Below are 5,386 nucleotides of genomic sequence, written 5' to 3'. Positions count from 1 at the left end.
GCAGGGTAGAGTTCATAGCGACCCTGCTTAAACTAGATTGTGGAAAAGATTAAAAAACACTGAACGTTCAAACTCACCAAATGCGGGTCAATCCATCCTCATCGTCGTATCCGCTCGTTATACTCCACACCTGAACTTAGCCCTCACATGGACAACATACCCTCCTAATTCAGTGTCTGTACGTTAACCTTTTACCCCCAGTCAGGGCTATTGCAGATTAGGTATTCCTCATGCCACCCGATCTTAAACCGAACTTCGCACCCCGTGGGTAATCTGTACGTTGTTCCCTGATCACCAGAAACTTCTGCGCCTAAACGCTGTACCGTACCCTTTTTTTTTTCTTTGAACGTTATCTTAATAAAATGTTGACATTTGTTCGAGATCCCGGCTCCTCTTCCTTTGCAAGGCGTGTGCGTTTGCTCCGGGTTTTAGTCTGCTAAGACAGCGAGGGGGGCCGATGGAGCCAGAGGCGCTTGCCTGCTGCAGACACGGATCCAAGGCTGAACCTCGTCCCCCACCAGCTGAAGGCTTAACTGAAAAGAGTTAAAGAAGTGCTCCCATCTCTGGCACTCAGCTACCCAGCTCCCAGTGGGGTCCAAACCCCAAAGAGATCCCTTTTACCCTGTAGACGCTGTAAAATCCTGTGACCAGGGCAGCTGCCTAGCAGCCTGCGCATCCCCCTGCCAGCGCGAGAGCACGTAAGGCACTGATCTGGATAGTGCCGGCTGGGTGGCAGGGCTGTGAAGAGCCAGCAGAGTGGCGCAGCGGAAGCGTGCTGGGCCCATAACAGAGGTCGATGGCTCGAAACCATCCTGTGCTACGTGTGCATTTGTTTCTTTTTCCCTCTGGGCCTTTCAGCGAGGCGGTGACCAGCAGAGCGGCAAGAGGTGTCTGAGGCGGTGGCCTGCCAGAGAGCTCCCTGGCACCTCTGGCTGCCTGGGCTGAAGGCAAGAGGGAGGTCTGGGTGTGGCAAGGGCCTCCTGTCCCAGAATGAGGCTGCAGTGCTTCCTGGTCCTCTTTTCCTACCCACCCCGGCGGGCTGTGGCAGAACACGAGGGAGGCTCTCGGGGCACTAGGCAGTGCTGTGTGGCTGTCAGGGGAAAGAGCCGAGGCTACTGACTCGACCTGCCATTGACTCGCGTGGCTCTGCGCGCCGTCAGCCGGGGCGGGCCAGGCTGCGCACATGACTCAGGCTTGGGCAGCATGGCCGCTCTTTCCTGATGAGGCATGAGGCAGGCCAAGAGCTTTGCACAGCCTACAGGGAAGTGGGAGGGAGGCGTCTTTGAGCAGGTGTGTCTCGTCCCCTTCTCCCTTGCCGCTTTGGCGGAGGCGGGAAGGGAGCAAAATGTTCCCGGTTGAAAGTTTTTGTGCTCGGCCTCGAGGATTAAGCCTGAGCCTCCGGCACAGCTGCTGGGAGACGGGTTTCTGAATGGCATCCAGCATGCCCTTTGGGCCACCAGCTGAAAGCACTGAGGCCAAGAGGCAGCAAAATGGGACTTTAGAGGCTCCCCACAGGCCTCAGGGAAGCAAGGAAGTAGCACGGGCTCATCACCATCCCCGGGTGGGCTCAAACCACCATCCTTTCGGTTAACAGCCGAACGTGCTAACCCATTGCGCCACAGAGACACGTGTGGGCAAGGCTGTATGGAGCACAAAAGTCGGGAATCAGCACAGGGTACGGTCTAGCATATGCATGCAGCTCTTAGACAAGCAACAGCAAGGAACTGGACTGGTATGCAGTGAAAGTTCTGTGGGAAGGAACCGAAAAGAGCACGGGGGCTGCGGTACAGCACTTGCGTACACTTTCTTTGGCCTGTTTTGCTGGAAGAGTTAGCAGCGCGAAATTCTTAGTCACAGGTCAGCGGGTGGGTTTACGCAAATTCTGGCCTCTAGCACCAGAGCTGGGGGGGCAGGGCAGGCCCCCACAACTTTTGTGGCACATTCACCACCTCTGCAATCAGCCTTTGCTCCCTCACTCCATAACAGCACACACACAGCAGCCTTTTACCTCTCAGAACCAAAACGCACCCTGAAAGAGATCCAATGGCATAAGCTTAAGGCAAACAACTGCAGCACTAAGAACAACAAAGAGATCGAATGGCATAACCCTAACCCTAAGGCAGTGGGGCTCTTCATGGCTGTTTGTTCCACACTTTGATCTCACCCACCATGTATCAAGTGTGAGTTTCTCAGGCACTAGAATAGCCTTAACATGGAGTCTTAGACATTCTCCTTAGGCATCCTGACATTATCTTACCACTCAAGTGTAGTAGAAGCTGCAAACTCTGTATGTCCTTTAGAGCTAACCCTAGGAAAACAGCCAGGATCCCTTGCTTATGCTTAGAAGGTGTGCGGTCTCCCTGAAGTCCAACCAGCATCCGGGGTAGGGACAACAGTTTCTTCCTGACAGAGATTTTTATTCCATTCCCCCAGAGCTCAAGCTGATGGGGGCAAGTGTTTGTGCAGGTCTCTGCCTCCTTGTGGGTGTGTGACGGGGAGCAATCAACCATGTCTTTTGTCCACGGATGATCCACAGTGGCTTGTCTGATGTCTCAGTCAGGGCCTTCTCTTGTTGGAAAGGAGGTGACGCCTCTTCTGGTAAACTAGCATTTCACACTTAGTAATGCTTCTCTCCTGACTGGTGGCAGGGTGGCGGCAAGGGGGTTTACAGCTATAGTGCCAATGCTTATATATCACCTTACAACATGGGCTACGGCTATTATAGGTGAGAAGAATGCATGCAGCAACTCACGAGCTTGTCATAAACTCTAAATACTAAACACATTTTTATAAATCTAAGGCCTGTTTTAACAACAGTAACAAACAAGTGAGAAAGACTAGGTTCCAGCCATGCATTTGTCACTTATCAGTAACGCCACGGGGCCTTGGTATGAGCTGGCACCTGGTCTGCCAGTGTCAGAAGAGTATCTTCCCTCTCTTGTCCCCAGGTGTCTGTACTGGGAGCAGTACTGTTCAACTTATTCATAAATGATCTGGGGAAAGGGGTAAACAGTGAGGTGGCAAAATTTGCAGATGATACAAAATTGCTCAAGATAGTTAAGTCTCAGGCAGACTGCGAAGAGCCATAAAGAGATCTCACAAAACTGGGTGACGGGACAACCAAATGGCACATGAACGTCGGTGCTGTTAAGTGTAAAGTAATACACATTGGAAAACATAATCCCAACTATCCCTATAAAACGATGGGGTCTAAATTAGCTGTTACCACTCGAGAAAGAGATCTGGGAGTCATTGTGGATAGTTCTCTGAAAACATCCACTCAATATGCAGCCGAGTGTTGGGAATCATTAAGAAAGGGATAGGTAAGAAGACTGAAACTATCATATCGCTTCAATAACAATCCATGGTACGCCCACATCTTGAATACTCCGTGCTGATGCCGTTGCCCCAATCTCAAAAAAGATCTATTGGAATGGGAAAGATTCAGAAAAGGACAACAAAGATGATGAGGAGATATGGACCAGCTTCTGTCTAAGAAGAGATTCATGAGATTGGGACTTTTCATCTTGGAAAAGAGATGACTAAAGGGGGACAAGATGGAGGTCTATAAAACCATGACCGGTGTGGAGAAAGTAAATAAGAAAGAAAAGAAAAGCTGTGGCTCTTCGGCAGCAGCTCAACCACACTGCTTCTTCTGCGGCAGTTCGGCGGCGAGTCCTCCCTCCCTTCCTCTTTGGTAGACATTTGGTGGCAGCTCAAAGACTAAGACAGGGAATGGGGGACCCACCGCCGAATTTCCGCAAAAGACCCAGATGTGCTGCCCCGATACCGTACAGGCCGCCCCTTTGAATTGGCTGCTCCAAGCACCTGCTTGCTACGCTGGTGCCTGGAGCCAGCCCTGCTCCCGTGACAAGCAGGGGCTGGTGCAGAGCATGGCAGGGCAGGGAGATGACATCTCCTCTAATAGCGGGGTACTTTCACAGCAAGGGCAGCACCTCCCCGCAGTAGCACAGACCCACCTACTCCTCCTTCTTTCTCCTGACATCAGCACCACCCTTCCCGGCACCGCCTCATGGCAGCATCTGCTTCCAAACTCGCACCAGAAATGGGAAGTCTGGGCCGGGCCTGGCAGCAGCTGTCAGGAAATGGAAGCAGGAGACACGACCACTCCTATTGTGCTGTGGGGCCCCTGGCTGGTGGAAGATGGAGGCAGTGGACACTGCCACTCCCATGGTGCTGTAGGGTTTTCAGGTGGGCTGCCCCCCCTAGGGTTGGGTTCGAGGAGAGGTTTGGCATCTTAAGGGATTGATGGGGGGGTTGCTTGGAGGAGGTTTGAAGACCATCAGCAAAGGGGAAGTTGGACAGTTGCCAGAAAACAAGGGACACAAGGCAGGTGAGGTGATACCTGTTACTGGACCAGCTTTGGAGTCACACAGGGTCTTCTTCATGCAGGGGAAAGGTGCTCAGAGCATCAAAGTTCAGTAGAAGGTGGAACGCTCTGCCCCAAACACCAGACATTCCCCTACTTCCTGGAACAGGGGGGCTGTCCCCACTGTCCTGTAAACAGCCCCACCATGTAACCCAGAGGTGGCTGCATCTTAGCACCAAGACACCAGTGGTCAGAAATGGTACATACAGGCCACTGCCCTATGTGGCCACCAGATGTCACAGACTGTGCACTGTCTGAGCTGGCCCCACAGGTTACTGCCCCAAGAGCTGAGGTACACACAGGCTACTACTCAAACTGGGCACCTGGGGTCACTGCAGCAATGGTTGGGGGGGATACAGCAGGGCACTGCCACACGTGGCCACCAGGTGGCACTGCTGCAATGGTGCAGGTGGGGGGGAGATGATAAACAGGCCACTGCCTGAAGTGGCCACTACTACAATGGCATGGAGAGAAGGGGAAGGAGAAAGCAATAGGGCACTGCCACACCAGGGCACCCCGGGGAGGTCACTGCTCCAATTAGTAGAGATACACATCAGGTAGTGCCCCAGCTGGGGGTCCTACACCAGAGAGCGAGGGGGCTGGGGAGAGAAGAGAAAATCAAAGGCCACTGCCTCACTTAGCCATCGGGGTCACTACCTAAATAGGGGACACACACACAGGGCACTGCCCCACCTGACCAGCAGGGGTCACTGCCCCAATTGGGGGATATACAGAGGGTATTGCCCCACAGGGATGCCAGGGATCAGTGCCTGCCATACCTGGCACATGGGTAGAGGGGATAGGGTGACCAGATGTCCTGATTTTATAGGGACAGTCCTGATATTCGGGGCTTTTTCTTACGTAGGTGCCTATTAGCCTTCACCCCATCCCGATTCTTCACACTTTCTATCTGGTCACCCTGGGCGGAGGGGGAGAGGGGGCTACACAAAGGGCACTGCCATACTTGGCCACCAGTGCACATCCCTAGTGGGGGAG

At 53.1% G+C, this 5,386-nt stretch overlaps 1 non-coding gene across 1 annotated transcript; it reads right to left on the bottom strand.

The window, feature by feature from the left end:
- Nucleotides 1-1,552: 1,552 nt before the first annotated feature.
- TRNAN-GUU (transfer RNA asparagine (anticodon GUU)) lies at nucleotides 1,553-1,626 on the bottom strand. Its single transcript has one exon. It is a non-coding gene; the product is annotated as a tRNA-Asn (tRNA).
- Nucleotides 1,627-5,386: the final 3,760 nt, after the last annotated feature.

This window comes from Gopherus flavomarginatus, chromosome 4 (assembly GCF_025201925.1).
Source record: "Gopherus flavomarginatus isolate rGopFla2 chromosome 4, rGopFla2.mat.asm, whole genome shotgun sequence".
Taxonomy (NCBI): Eukaryota; Metazoa; Chordata; order Testudines; family Testudinidae; genus Gopherus; species Gopherus flavomarginatus.
Note: the sequence above shows the minus strand (reverse complement) of the source record. Positions and strands in the feature narration are given on the sequence as shown.